Here is a 16643-nt window from a genome sequence, read left to right as displayed (position 1 = left end):
TAGTTAGAGTGATTATCCATTGTTTCTCTAAATGAGTTTGTTAGTTCGAATTAACAATCATTGTTATTTTTTAACTGCCTCAAATGTAGCTGATACGTGAGGGGTATAATTAATATTAATGGGTATAGATCTAGTAACGAGTATCAGCTTCAATTTCGATAAAACTGAAACGACTGCAGCTCGACACAGATAGATAATCCAATTTATCTCCTTGCCACCGTTGAATTCCACGAAAATTCATGATGCAGACGGTTGCGAAGATATCCACGAGGAAAAAATCCATTTTGACAGATGCCATAGCGCTAACGCATCTTCTACCTACAGCGTAGAAGCGCATCCGAACGGACTTTATGGTCGATTCAGCTGCGATAACTGTCGTTCATTCGACATCGGAATTCTTTGTCAATTTAACGAGCAATCACCTGACCCGCCTCAATAAAATAGGAATGTGAAATGATAAAACTAATAGAGAAACCACACTGAGACCATTAAATATTTATTTCGAATTCTACGATATGCATGGATTCGTCCCTGTCTTCAGGAGAGTAAAAACTGCACATTTCATTTAGTGCAAGCGATCACGGGAGAGACCACACGTGGTCCATACCAGCTGGTAGCGTTATTATTGTTCCATGGTCAGGCAGATGCCAATTATTGGCATTTTCCTGTATTTCGTTGACAGGCCAAACAGAAAGGGGTCATTTGGGTTTAGATTGTGGGCTCTCTTTAAAATGATATTATTGGTATTTTAGTCCTGGAAGAAACGTGAAGGCTGGTTGATTTTTCGGCTACTTTCATCGCTGAAAATAATGAACCAATCGGATTTCTGATCGATATTCGTATCGTACATTCGAATGTTTCCTCCTCCTCGTGTATACGATGTTCTGTTTCATTTCAGGGAGAAGGCAGATAGTCTTACAACATAGTATCTTATCTGGGCTGCGAACACAAGCATGTTCTTGAGCCCACGCAAAGGATGTGGCCTTTAGTTGCTCAAAGCCGACTACCACTCTCCAGTGACACTTTTCGATAAAAAATGATTTCGAGTGTTGATATCGGTATCGTCAAAAACCAAATTGTCACGGGGACTATCTTGAACAGGAATTATTTGAGGCGATAATCGTGGTGCAGTGTTTCTATTGCCGCTATTTCCTGGAACAAACATTTCGGGGAGCAGAAATTTATTTATATACTCGAGAGTCGTAAAATACAATTATTCGAAGATCGTGGACGATTCAAATCAAAATCAGAGCAAAAGCTGATTCAATTTCCATCATAATTCAACTTCTCACTTCATTCCATATTTCAATTCATAGAAATCTGAGCAAATGAGTCCTATAACCTTCAAAATCCAAGCACTGCATTCTGCACAGGAGAAATGCCCCAAACGCGAGCCCAAACGCATCCGTAGTTGTTTATTAACACACTGTGTTTAATTCTAGGGCCTTTTTCGAGCTAACTCGCAATTGTATGGTCTCATTGTAATAATACCACCATGTCAGTTGCACCCAATTTATTAGTGATTTATGTGCATGAGAACGCCATCAATACTAATGTGTTATTGTATCCGTTGTTTATTTCTACGTTTACCAGTTGGGTTCGATGAATAGAAAATTGAATCATGATGAGATGGACTGTTTCGCTCATGAAAGACAATATTGATAATTTCGGTTGAATGGTCATTTGAAGAAGATATTTCCTACAGAAATTAGACTATGTCAAGTACAGAGCAGGATCTTAAAATAAGACCGCTGTGAAGTTGGCAGACTGTTTCCAGCAGACTGTTTGACGGAAATAGCCGAACGCTTGGACCAGTGGCGCACGGTCGCAAATACATTTCTCATGCGAATGTAACGGAATTCTTAGTTTTTTTTTCACAGAAATAAATGCGGCGGAGCTTTAACATATTAAATATGGTGAAACGAATATTCCATGGGAGGAGGGACAGTGGGTGAAAAGTTGAACACTTAATATTAGGTTTTTTTTACGAGGAAAACGGCGACGGAGCACAAACAAATTTTGTACGATGGATCAATAGGGCTAAAGGAACATTCTGATCAAAAAATTTCGGACTTCGGATGGGACAGCGGGGTTGAAACTTTAACCCCTAAAATTTCATAATTTTTTTCACAGGGAAAACGGCCGCGGAGCACAAACAAATTTTGTACGATGATTCAATAGGGCAAAAGGAACATTCTGGTAAAAAAATTTCGGACTTCGGATGGGACGGCGGGGTTGAAAGTCTCACCCCTAACATTCATAATTTTTTTTCACAAAGAAAACCGCGACGGAGCACAAACAGATTTTGTACGATGATTCAGTAGGGCCGAAGGAACATTCTGATGAAAAAATTTCGGACTTCGGATGGGACGGCGGGGTTGAAAGACTTACCCTTAAAGTTCATAATTTTTTTTCACAAGGAAAACGGCGACGGAGCACAAGCAGATTTTGTACGATTATTCAGTAGGGCTAAAGGAACATTCTGATGAAAAAATTTTGGACTTCGGATGGGACGGCGGGGTTGAAACACTCACCCTTAAAGTTCATAATTTTTTTTCACAAGGAAAACGGCGACGGAGCACAAACAGATTTTGTACGATGATTCAGTAGGGCCGAAGGAACATTCTGATGAAAAAATTTCGGACTTCGGATGGGACGGCGGGGTTGAAAGACTTACCCTTAAAGTTCATAATTTTTTTTCACAAGGAAAACGGCGACGGAGCACAAGCAGATTTTGTACGATTATTCAGTAGGGCTAAAGGAACATTCTGATGAATAAATTTCGGACTTCGGATGGGACGGCGGGGTTGAGAGTCTCACCCCTAACATTTATAATTTTTTTTCACAAGGAAAGCGGCGACGGAGCACAAACAGATTTTGTACGATTATTCAGTAGGGCTAAAGGAACATTCTGATGAAAAAATTTCGGACTTCGGATGGGACGGCGGGGTTGAAAGACTTACCCTTAAAGTTCATAATTTTTTTTCACAAGGAAAACGGCGACGGAGCACGAACAGATTTTGTACGATGATTCAGTAGGGCTAAAGGAACATTCTGATGAAAAAATTTCGGACTTCGGATGGGACGGCGGGGTTGAAAGTCTCACCCCTAACATTTATAATTTTTTTTTCACAAGGAAAACGGCGACGGAGCACAAACAGATTTTGTACGATGATTCAGTAGGGCCGAAGGAACATTCTGATGAAAAAATTTTGGACTTCGGATGGGACGGCGGGGTTGAAACACTTACCCTTAAAGTTCATAATTTTTTTTCACAAGGAAAACGGCGACGGAGCACAAACAGATTTTGTACGATGATTCAGTAGGGCTAAAGGAACATTCTGATGAAAAAATTTCGGACTTCGGATGGGACGGCGGGGTTGAAAGTCTCACCCCTAACATTTATAATTTTTTTTCACAAGGAAAGCGGCGACGGAGCACAAACAGATTTTGTACGATTATTCAGTAGGGCTAAAGGAACATTCTGATGAAAAATTTCGGACTTCGAATGGGACGGCAGGGTTGAAAGTCTCACCCCTAACATTTATAATTTTTTTTCACAAGGAAACCGGCGACGGAGCACAAACAAATTTTCCTTGTGAAAATAAATTATGAACTTTAGGGGTAAGTCTTTCAACCCCGCCGTCCCATCCGAAGTCCGAAATTTTTTCATCAGAATGTTCCTTTAGCCCTACTGAATCATCGTACAAAATCTGTTTGTGCTCCGTCGCCGTTTTCCTTGTGAAAAAAAATTATGAACTTTAAGGGTAAGTCTTTCAACCCCGCCGTCCCATCCGAAGTCCGAAATTTTTTCATCAGAATGTTCCTTTAGCCCTACTGAATCATCGTACAAAATCTGTTTGTGCTCCGTCGCCGTTTTCCTTGTGAAAAAAAATTATGAACTTTAAGGGTAAGTCTTTCAACCCCGCCGTCCCATCCGAAGTCCGAAATTTTTTCATCAGAATGTTCCTTTAGCCCTACTGAATCATCGTACAAAATCTGTTTGTGCTCCGTCGCCGTTTTCCTTGTGAAAAAAAATTATGAACTTTAAGGGTAACTCTTTCAACCCCGCCGTCCCATCCGAAGTCCGAAATTTTTTCATCAGAATGTTCCTTTAGCCCTACTGAATCATCGTACAAAATCTGTTCGTGCTCCGTCGCCGTTTTCCTTGTGAAAAAAAATTATGAACTTTAAGGGTAAGTCTTTCAACCCCGCCGTCCCATCCGAAGTCCGAAATTTTTTCATCAGAATGTTCCTTTAGCCCTACTGAATCATCGTACAAAATCTGTTCGTGCTCCGTCGCCGTTTTCCTTGTGAAAAAAAATTATGAACTTTAAGGGTAAGTCTTTCAACCCCGCCGTCCCATCCGAAGTCCGAAATTTTTTCATCAGAATGTTCCTTTAGCCCTACTGAATCATCGTACAAAATCTGTTTGTGCTCCGTCGCCGTTTTCCTTGTGAAAAAAAATTATGAACTTTAAGGGTAAGTCTTTCAACCCCGCCGTCCCATCCGAAGTCCGAAATTTTTTCATCAGAATGTTCCTTTAGCCCTACTGAATCATCGTACAAAATCTGTTTGTGCTCCGTCGCCGTTTTCCTTGTGAAAAAAAATTATGAACTTTAAGGGTAAGTCTTTCAACCCCGCCGTCCCATCCGAAGTCCGAAATTTTTTCATCAGAATGTTCCTTTAGCCCTACTGAATCATCGTACAAAATCTGTTTGTGCTCCGTCGCCGTTTTCCTTGTGAAAAAAAATTATGAACTTTAAGGGTAAGTCTTTCAACCCCGCCGTCCCATCCGAAGTCCGAAATTTTTTCATCAGAATGTTCCTTTAGCCCTACTGAATCATCGTACAAAATCTGTTCGTGCTCCGTCGCCGTTTTCCTTGTGAAAAAAAATTATGAACTTTAAGGGTAAGTCTTTCAACCCCGCCGTCCCATCCGAAGTCCGAAATTTTTTCATCAGAATGTTCCTTTAGCCCTACTGAATCATCGTACAAAATCTGTTTGTGCTCCGTCGCCGTTTTCCTTGTGAAAAAAAATTATGAACTTTAAGGGTAAGTCTTTCAACCCCGCCGTCCCATCCGAAGTCCGAAATTTTTTCATCAGAATGTTCCTTTAGCCCTACTGAATCATCGTACAAAATCTGTTTGTGCTCCGTCGCCGTTTTCCTTGTGAAAAAAAATTATGAACTTTAAGGGTAAGTCTTTCAACCCCGCCGTCCCATCCGAAGTCCGAAATTTTTTCATCAGAATGTTCCTTTAGCCCTACTGAATCATCGTACAAAATCTGTTTGTGCTCCGTCGCCGTTTTCCTTGTGAAAAAAAATTATGAACTTTAAGGGTAAGTCTTTCAACCCCGCCGTCCCATCCGAAGTCCGAAATTTTTTCATCAGAATGTTCCTTTAGCCCTACTGAATCATCGTACAAAATCTGTTCGTGCTCCGTCGCCGTTTTCCTTGTGAAAAAAAATTATGAACTTTAAGGGTAAGTCTTTCAACCCCGCCGTCCCATCCGAAGTCCGAAATTTTTTCATCAGAATGTTCCTTTAGCCCTACTGAATTATCGTACAAAATCTGTTTGTGCTCCGTCGCCGTTTTCTTTGTGAAAAAAAATTATGAACTTTAAGGGTAAGTCTTTCAACCCCGCCGTCCCATCCGAAGTCCGAAATTTTTTCATCAGAATGTTCCTTTAGCCCTACTGAATCATCGTACAAAATCTGTTTGTGCTCCGTCGCCGTTTTCCTTGTGAAAAAAAATTATGAACTTTAAGGGTAAGTCTTTCAACCCCGCCGTCCCATCCGAAGTCCGAAATTTTTTCATCAGAATGTTCCTTTAGCCCTACTGAATCATCGTACAAAATCTGTTTGTGCTCCGTCGCCGTTTTCCTTGTGAAAAAAAATTATGAACTTTAAGGGTAAGTCTTTCAACCCCGCCGTCCCATCCGAAGTCCGAAATTTTTTCATCAGAATGTTCCTTTAGCCCTACTGAATCATCGTACAAAATCTGTTTGTGCTCCGTCGCCGTTTTCCTTGTGAAAAAAAATTATGAACTTTAAGGGTAAGTCTTTCAACCCCGCCGTCCCATCCGAAGTCCGAAATTTTTTCATCAGAATGTTCCTTTAGCCCTACTGAATTATCGTACAAAATCTGTTTGTGCTCCGTCGCCGTTTTCCTTGTGAAAAAAAATTATGAACTTTAAGGGTAAGTCTTTCAACCCCGCCGTCCCATCCGAAGTCCGAAATTTTTTCATCAGAATGTTCCTTTAGCCCTACTGAATCATCGTACAAAATCTGTTTGTGCTCCGTCGCCGTTTTCCTTGTGAAAAAAAATTATGAACTTTAAGGGTAAGTCTTTCAACCCCGCCGTCCCATCCGAAGTCCGAAATTTTTTCATCAGAATGTTCCTTTAGCCCTACTGAATCATCGTACAAAATCTGTTTGTGCTCCGTCGCCGTTTTCCTTGTGAAAAAAAATTATGAACTTTAAGGGTAAGTCTTTCAACCCCGCCGTCCCATCCGAAGTCCGAAATTTTTTCATCAGAATGTTCCTTTAGCCCTACTGAATCATCGTACAAAATCTGTTTGTGCTCCGTCGCCGTTTTCCTTGTGAAAAAAAATTATGAACTTTAAGGGTAAGTCTTTCAACCCCGCCGTCCCATCCGAAGTCCGAAATTTTTTCATCAGAATGTTCCTTTAGCCCTACCGAATCATCGTACAAAATCTGTTTGTGCTCCGTCGCCGTTTTCCTTGTGAAAAAAAATTATGAACTTTAAGGGTAAGTCTTTCAACCCCGCCGTCCCATCCGAAGTCCGAAATTTTTTCATCAGAATGTTCCTTTAGCCCTACTGAATCATCGTACAAAATCTGTTCGTGCTCCGTCGCCGTTTTCCTTGTGAAAAAAAATTATGAACTTTAAGGGTAAGTCTTTCAACCCCGCCGTCCCATCCGAAGTCCGAAATTTTTTCATCAGAATGTTCCTTTAGCCCTACTGAATCATCGTACAAAATTTGTTTGTGCTCCGTAGCCGTTTTCCTTGTGAAAAAAAATTATGAACTTTAAGGGTGAGTCTTTCAACCCCGCCGTCCCATCCGAAGTTCGAAATTTTTTCATCAGAATGTTCCTTTAGCCCTACTGAATAATCGTACAAAATCTGTTTGTGCTCCGTCGCCGCTTTCCTTGTGAAAAAAAATTATAAATGTTAGGGGTGAGACTTTCAACCCCGCCGTCCCATCCGAAGTCCGAAATTTTTTCATCAGAATAATCCTTTAGCCCTACTGAATCATCGTACAAAATCTGTTTGTGCTCCGTCGCCGTTTTCCTTGTGAAAAAAAATTATAAATGTTAGGGGTGAGACTTTCAACCCCGCCGTCCCATCCGAAGTCCGAAATTTTTTCATCAGAATGTTCCTTTAGCCCTACTGAATCATCGTACAAAATCTGTTCGTGCTCCGTCGCCGTTTTCCTTGTGAAAAAAAATTATGAACTTTAAGGGTAAGTCTTTCAACCCCGCCGTCCCATCCGAAGTCCGAAATTTTTTCATCAGAATGTTCCTTTAGCCCTACTGAATCATCGTACAAAATTTGTTTGTGATCCGTCGCCGTTTTCCTTGTGAAAAAAAATTATGAACTTTAAGGGTAAGTCTTTCAACCCCGCCGTCCCATCCGAAGTCCGAAATTTTTTCATCAGAATGTTCCTTTAGCCCTACTGAATCATCGTACAAACTCTGTTTGTGCTCCGTCGCCGTTTTCCTTGTGAAAAAAAATTATGAACTTTAAGGGTAAGTCTTTCAACCCCGCCGTCCCATCCGAAGTCCGAAATTTTTTCATCAGAATGTTCCTTCGGCCCTACTGAATCATCGTACAAAATCTGTTTGTGCTCCGTCGCCGTTTTAATTGTGAAAAAAAATTATAAATGTTAGGGGTGAGACTTTCAACCCCGCCGTCCCATCCGAAGTCCGAAATTTTTTCATCAGAATATTCGTTTCACCCTATTGAATCATCGATCAGAATTTGGTTCTGCTCCGTTCCCGTTTTCCTTGTAAAAAAAACCTAATATCAAGTGTTCAACTTCTCAACCCTTTGTCCCTCCGAAGTCCGCAATTTGTTCATGTAATATTCGTTTCACCATATTAAATATGTTGAAGCTCTGCCGCATTTCTTCCTGCGAAAAAAACTAAGAATTCCGTTACATTCGCACGAGAAATCTATTTGCGACCGTGCGCCACTGGTCCAAGCGTTCGGCTATTTCCGTCAAACAGTCTGCTGGAAACAGTCTGCCAACTTCACAGCGGTAAAATAAGAAGGAAGATATGCGGAACTATATTGAAAACTTGAAATGGTGTATGTTAATTAAAATAACCTTTTCTTCAAAATACTCATAACCACCAACCACAGAGGTGAATCATTGAAAAATGACAGAAAGAGACGAAGTTATCCAGAAGCAATCATAATCAAAATAATCAATCAAGTTTTAGATCTAGAACCGGGAAATATTCGGAATATTCATTCAACAACTCATAAACATCTGGAATTGAAGTGGTAAAAGCTATAAAATTCCATAGAGGTTATTCAGAAGATGATAGCCTGTGACCAGCGTTCCCAGAAAGAATCCAATGCCGAAAAATAACCATTATCTTATTAATTTACGATGCTGGCGATCATATCTCCTCGAATGACTACAACAGAATTCGCTGGATACGAAACGGAAGTGTTGATCGGTAAAAGGTGAACTTTGGCAGTTTCTGAAAGCACAGAAAGGCATGATTCAAAGTCACAGTTGAAGATTTGGGGAAACCATCGAACTGATATTGATTTGAAACTAAGAATGAGTTCGAAACCATCGTCAGGTTGATCAGGTGACACCCTGAATGATGGTGTGGCTAATTAGATTCGAATATTTCGTTTATTGATATTGATAAGAGTGTCTAACTCGATATTTCAGGAGGTACTCTGAAAGAGTACTCAATTCAAAGAAATAAAACTGTCATTTCATCACAAAATAATACTGAGAAGAGACCAGCGGCTTCGATGTTTCATTTTCAACGAATAAGCAAAATGGCGATAAAAGTATAATGAACTCGATTGAAGATTAGCACTGAGAATAACTATATGTATCAAATGAGCCTGATTAGCGAACAATGAGCCTTAACAATTTCCTTTTTCGTATATCTTGAACGATTTTAACATTGTATTACTGATCGATAAAGCTCTTATTGTACCGAGTATACAGTTTTAACTTCGAGAAGAACATCATGCCATTTTCACGATTTGATATCTGAATCAGAGAACTCCACAACGATTCAGTATGACGTTTGAATGTAGGCAATCTTGGAAATGACAAGCAAAACCACTGATGGTCATTTGAGATGGACTCTAGAGATCGTTTGACAGCTCTCTGTGAACCTTCGGTCTCCAATTCACGAATTTCCTCCCTTAATTTAGACCGATTGAGACGACTATGACCCTAATTGGGATCCCATCCCAATAAACCTAATTTGAACTTCATTTTTTGCAATTTCTCCCAACACCAATGTGAGCACGTATTTGCCCTGAAATATTTTCGTTGCTCCCTGTCAGTTTGAGTCGAATCTCTCGATTCTATGTAAGATTCTTCGAGAAAAAAGATGGGGTCAGTTAGAAAATCGTCATGACCGAACTGTCGTACCGAGATCTATGAAATTCCGAGATTTTTAACAAGAAGGGAGATACGCGGTCGAAAGTTGAATTTGGAGAAATTCTCAAAAAGATGAGGTTTTTCTATGTTCTAAGAAGTGCATGGGACGATACTTCTATAGTTGATTCCACAGATTTTTGGGTTGTTTTGACAGTATGGCAGCGTTTCCTGACGTCTGTCATTGCTGAAATAAATAGTGAGGGAGGCAAGCGTTCGTTCGGATGATCCAGTCCAGGAGGACCAATATTTCCCACAAAAATCTCAACAACACGATAATTGTTCCCAATGAGAACACTTACTATACCTCCTCATATTTTAATGAGCTTTCGACCACCCGGCGACTTTTGCACCAAACCCAAAAACGATAATCTTCACGCACGTCTCGGCGCAAAGTTAAATATCGGTTGAGTACAGGTTCCCTCGAAAAGCAGAACCAGTTTCTCACAATGATGCATTATACATACGGCTATTAGTATTAATTTTACCTGTCTCATAATTCAATTTCGAGAGAACTGAATAATTATTGTTTGTTTCGAATCGGGTCCGGAACAGAGCGACGGACCGTGAGCAGAAATTCGTTCTAATCCATCCAGTCAACAAAAGGTACTAAACATTACGACATCGTGTAAATGAGGTGGAAGAGAAGAGGCTATTCATCAATTACTTCGGTTTTACTTTTAGCCTTCGAAAATTTAGATTACCCAACCGCTGATGGCCGCTCTAATATCGACTAGGTATACCTACTCCGGAGTTTTAACTCGTGTTATTCACACGAGCCGGTCTAATACGAGTCCTAATGTGGCAACATTAGTGCCTTAATGAGAGTGTTATTATTTCCGAGCGAGTGGAATTTTATGGAATGTAAATAAGTGTGATGAATGAAGTATTATACCCACACTAATGGATAAAGTTGGACATTTGTGAAAAACAATTTTTCTCATATCACAATACATCGAAAAAGTTGTTATCATTTTGATAGTCCTTGAAATATTTTGCCCCTGATTAATTGGAAGAATGCAACTGACAAAAACGCAGGACAAATTATCATATAGTCCATTCCAGAATGATTGACAACTGGGTTGGCTATAGAGAATCGAAATTAAGTTGGTAATAACCCATAAGTTAAGATTTTGTTTTGCGAAATTAAGGTTGGTACTGTGAATGAAGGGTGATGTATCATATGTGAATCTATGTACTGAGATACTGACAGACGATAACTTGAATTGTGTACTGCTGTTTATGTCCTTAATTTATACGTACACATTGGAAACATTATTGTATTAATTCTGAATGCTGATTAATATGCTCTAAATTTTAATATTCCTCCTTTTCAAATGCTTTTTCAGGTTATATTTATATATTTCTGTACTGTGAACTACAGAAATTATCGAAGCTCTTTTGCGACCAGATTTTACTCAAGTTATCCTCCGTTCATCGATGACCCTGAGTAGGCATAGAACACAAGCAATAATCATCAGCAATGAGAAACCCGAATAATGCAAACTACATAAACTCGACATAACCGTACAATAACTGACCTCATATGATTCGCGAAAAAAAAAGGCAAACCACAGGTTAGCAGAGGATCTAACACCTCACGAAGGTGTAGAAGGGGGTTTAAAACGAAAATAAGCTTATTAAATTCAAATTAACCCAGGTTTAACGATACTAATATAAAGGGAAAATCGTGACTTGAAAAGTGAAGTATAACGAAAATGACAAGTCCAGGAAGGCAACTCCAGTTCTAAAACGACGTATAAGTGTGAAAATATAAAACCCATCAAATACGAATTATCCCCCGTTACGTTTCGCCAATTCGAATTTCTCGCATGTCCGTGTTGGAATCGAATTCGAACCGAATTCGATTACATGAGAATTTCCCCGTTTCGATCGGTCGATGTAAAAACCATCGGGGACCGTCGTCTGTGTAAATAAAGTGAAACGCGGCATTTCGACCAGAGAAATTATCGTGGATGATTATTAGAGCGTGTGACCACGGCTCAGGTCAAGGGATATTTCGTTGTAATTTAGGGATGGGCGGAAAACATCGATGTTTTTTCGCGATTGATTTCGGTACCCGAATCTCATATCTCTTCGCTCTATGAGTCATACAAACTCACCCACCGCGCTCTGTGATCAGTTCCGACAAATCTGTCACACTAAATCACAGAATGGATAAACAAATCTTCTCTGATGTAAGAGAGAGTTGTCAGTGCTTTCGGGAAAACGTCAAATGTTCAACTTTCCTTGAGCATTTTCTGGGTTTTTGTGTGGGAAAGACAAATGTTCTATTCTAGGTCTTTTTCGACATTTTGTATACCGAGAGGTCGCTGCGAAACGCTTCGCAAACTGAGGTTCACCTTCGGTGATTCTATGGTTTTAACCCAACAACCGTTTATATCGACTTCCCATCCCTAGATATCATCGTTGTACCATCGAAAACCACCCCTAATCGGCACGTCTCGAATTTCTATGGTCCTGACCGACCAATGTTTCGCGTCGATGTTGTTATCGATGTCCCATCCCTGGATATCAGCGATTCGTTTCGGCTCGTTCTTCGGTAGTACAAAGTGAGCCGATGCCCGAACGGCAACCAGTTCTTCTTGTCAGGCGACCCCACGGACGATGAACAAGTGCCTAAGTCGGTGCTAAAGTACCCATTAAAGTTGCTGGGCAGTACCTAACCGTTAATAATGAAAAGATTCAAATTAGATAAAAATAAGGTTGAACATGCTCCGTCCGTGTGAGTGCTCATTTGTCTCGTTATTATTTGCGCTTCGTGCGTTAGATGGATGGGAGATAAATAACTATCCGATAATTGAAATATTCCATCTCTAATGCGGCCTTCCTGGCCGCCTGAAAACTCCAAAGATGCTGCTCTTCAGTTGGCACAACCAACACACAAGCAAGCAGAAAGTCAAATTAGCTGTTGGGGAAAATCACGCAGAGGTCGAGGTTCACATTCACTATACTTCAGCTCGATGATCTGTAATGTTATGTAAGACACTGGGTATTTGATCTTCCACAAGATATAATATATAACACACCCAAGATTCAGTATCTCGGAAGCTTTGAGGGAACTAAAGTACCCGAGTACCCGTTCTAGTATTTAAAATAACACGTTCATATCATTGATATACTAACCTAACAGTTAAGTGAATTATAATTTCTATGGTTCATACCGTTCATTATAACTAATGACTATTTGAACTACCGGACATTTGACCTAGAAGTTGTAGAAATCTGTGGGTTATACACTGGTCTTCGAAGGGTTGACCCATTTCGAACTTTTAGTCTGAAGCTGCTATGGTTTTCATAATACAATTGATCGGGAACACAGAAATTTTGCAAAATCAATGGTTTTCATAGATGTGTATCATCTATGACATTGTTTGAACATAGAGGTTGACCCTGTCAAGCACACAACTTTTTGCTATCCCCATGAGGGCCAACACTTGGAAGGATATCACATTTCACCATCATTTTTACTTTATAGTGTAACATCGAAAAGATATTGCATAAATATTCGAGTTTTATTAAATTGGTTATTACCGAAATCCGTCGAGTAATAAATTTCAGAAACAATCATTTTCCCAAGGCTGAACTGTGTCAAAAGAAACGTTGAACTCCCAACAACAGTAATATAGCCGCGATCCAAATAAGATTGTGAAGATTCGAGGGAACAGAAATCCATAAAACGTCTGGAACTATTCGAAGAATTATAATTGAAAATGGAGGTACGTTAGCGTGTAATTAGTCAAATGAAGAAGTATTATTGCACGTTTGTCGACAACGTATTCTGAAAATTGAACTAGGTACTGGAATTCTGCAGAGGTTGATTTTAGTGCTGATGAAGGAAACTTTCAGACGTATTCCTTGGAATGTGGTTCGTAAAGGAACCACAAATGTTTATTTTGGTTATAAACGTAGTGAGGGACTTTATAAAGCTATAACAATTCAATAGCGTGTCAAAAGCATGAACAATGCCATGAAGTGGAACGGTTATTTCAGGCAGTAAATTTCACACAAAGGATTGTCACTTTGGAAGAAATCTTGTTCAGCTTTCCCTAAAGGGATACCAGTAAATTTCCTGACTTGCAGAATAGTGTATCATCATCAATGTGTATCAGAGTTCAAAAACGGTTCTTCTGAATTTTTGTCATTGCCATTCATTTACAATCTGCAAATTTTTGGCAACATCACAACAATGTATAAAATGTGCAGTTTTTGTGTTTCAAAACGTTAACTGTGAATAATTCCAGAGGGATACTGAACCCCCATTCACACGAATCGAGTGTAACGACATCTAAACGATAAATGATATATTGATACCGTAAAATCCCGATACAATGAAGCCCGAAACCATTATTCAAAATATTTATTTTGTTGGTGAAGTTCTTATTTACGGTCGTCAAAAAGCCATGTGCAGGGCACGTGCGTGGAGTCGTCACCCTAGCTCGGGGTAAGTCAGGATGTGAATAATAAAATTAAGGTTTGTTTACACCCATAAACAGGCCTCATCTCGGTCAGATCGTGAAATTGGTTCATCGATCCGATATTTTTCACATAAAACGTGAGATAATCTGATGGGAGGTCTCGTGTGTAAACGTTCTATGGTTCGAGAAAAACATGAATCTGAAATGGTTCATCGATTGGATAAACAATCAGTTAAGCATTTGTTCTATGCTCGATATTTAAGCCGAAAATGTATTCAAGAATTCATGTTGGCCTATGAATAATTGATACCATGTAGTGATATTTCGTGCCACAGTAATTTTATTTTTGGTCATTTCTATTTCTGATGAGGTTTATTTCTGTGTGATCAAATAGAAAGATAGAAGTGATTCGATAATCACATTGCTCAGGAAATATGACAATCACTGAAATAAAAAATTTATTATACACATTTATTTGATGAAGATTTTGTTTGCTCACAGAAATGAGTATAGAGACTTTTGGATTCGTACAAATAGTCGGGATTCCTAAAAGGGGTGGGCATCAAAAGAGTTATCGAGGCTGTCGATGGAGAAAGAGTTTAGAGACCATAGAACATAACAAGCGTCCATGGAATTTCGAGGGTGATATTCTGTGTCTAAACTTGTTGATCATTATATTCAAAATTGATCAGTTCTTTCTTGATCCTCAAATATAATTCCAAACGCTCTGATGGACAAAGTTGGTCAATTTTTTTTCAATAGAACTCATATTTCTGTTAGTGTGGCGAATCCCAAGTTCTCCTCTTGATTTCTTGATTTTATTAGAGACATTTTCTGTACTCCAACCTGTGAAAACATAGAGTAGAAAGACATCATGAAGTCGTAATGTTCAAGTCTAGTCAAGATGCAAGTACTTCTTTGGACTTTTCTCCAAATCATCTGCAATCTGAAATTCCTGAATGAATCTATGTATTTGTTAACACCGTAGCGTGTATCCGTGGGAAAAAACGACAGTCTGAAAATAAAGTATCAAAGCTGCAACTGTAAATAAATTCGACCGTAACTTTTGCCAAAACGTGGAAGAATGTTCAACGTCCCCGATAAAACATAATGGTAATATTGATGAAACACTTCGGTTGGCACTCGAAAGTGAATGGGAATTGATTCACTTTCGTCAATTACAAAAGTGGATTACGTCCATAAAATTGGTTCGCGTAATGCAATAGGTCGTCTAGATTCCGCAAAAATTGCAGTTGACATCTGCAACCATCTAACGTTGCACAAAGAGGGTACCGCAGACTTCCCATAAGGCTTCAGGGAGAAAATCGGATAGTTCATATTATTTTACAAACATTATCATACACCACTTAGCTGAGATGCCCGTCTTCAAGATACCAACAAGCAGCGGAAGAAACAACCTACCTGTTCTCAAAAACCGAGCAGCAGGTACTTAAGTATTCACGGTTCGTTTTGTTAAATTACTAGTAGAACCAGTACGATTCCTAGCCGGTGGATAAAAGTGAGAATGTTGAATTGGCACTTACCACTTAGCATAATATTATCCGGATAAATAATCCTCAAATTCGACAATCAAAATCAGAACTGGTTAAAAGTTACTTAAAACTGAGCATAGAATTCGACAGTGTCACTAGAATCGGTGGTTAACTCGAGCCGACCCACAGAACAAACAAACAAATCCACAAACACACGGAAATCAAAGCGCAAACTGTTTATTTCAAGTTTTCAAATGTACACAAAGAGAATAGGACTTCACAGCGCCGGAGAACTGTTACGCGGAACTCTCGCATGCACCAAGACCAAATGAACTACTCGAAGTTTTCGGATTTGCGCCTGCGTCCGAAGGCAGTTCGCTCCTTGTGTTTGAGAATGCCTTGCAGGTTGCAGCTGTCCTATCTCGTGTTTCCGATTATTTCGCCGAGCTTTTCTACCCGTACTTTTCACTCACGGGGCCCCGAAAGATGTTGCGGAGCTCTTCAGACGGTCCGCGACGGACGGAAGTAGGTATAATTTTTAAGTGCACCGGCTGGGTGAATAGAAGGAGGGTTGGTAGGTGAAGCGCCAACAAAGCTAATGAGATGGCATGTTGAGGGAGGCTTGAAGGGGCATTGCAGTGAGGGAATTCACTTCAGGCAATTAAAATGATCATGTGCCGTGTTTTCCGCTTCAGACTTTATGGAAGTCGGGTAACGAGGTGCTCTCGACTTGAAGAACTGGAAAGTTCTAAGAGGCGAGTGGAAAACTGGGGTAACCCAGCGTCATTCTGCATTTTCTCGCAGAAGGAATACTGCTCCAATTGAACTGCATTCGTAATAACATCGCAGTCGACCTTGAAAGCCACAAAAAATATAGCTACGATTATTTTTGAAGTATCTGTGGGAATTTATTCAAAATTGCCCGCGTTCTGGTGAGTGTGTTTCGTCACGTATGTGAAGCACTCTCATTGGTTCGCAGAAATCCAGCTGAGTTCTGTCAAATGTAACTGTCAATGTCACGCGTATGAAGCACTCTCATTGGTTCGCA

At 39.8% G+C, this 16643-nt stretch overlaps 1 protein-coding gene across 1 annotated transcript in view; it reads right to left on the bottom strand.

Annotated features, from left to right (window-relative positions):
- The window catches only part of LOC123312936 (rho guanine nucleotide exchange factor 10), a 37917-nt gene extending 21998 nt beyond the window's left edge, over positions 1–15919 (bottom strand). The window contains exon 1 of the mRNA XM_044897526.1: positions 15647–15919. The gene's annotated coding sequence lies outside the window, so the exon portion shown is untranslated. The remainder of the gene's footprint in view (positions 1–15646) is intronic.
- Between the last annotated feature and the right edge of the window lie 724 nt (positions 15920–16643).

Source organism: Coccinella septempunctata, chromosome 5, assembly GCF_907165205.1.
Source record: "Coccinella septempunctata chromosome 5, icCocSept1.1, whole genome shotgun sequence".
Lineage (NCBI taxonomy): Eukaryota > Metazoa > Arthropoda > Insecta > Coleoptera > Coccinellidae > Coccinella > Coccinella septempunctata.
Note: the sequence above shows the minus strand (reverse complement) of the source record. Positions and strands in the feature narration are given on the sequence as shown.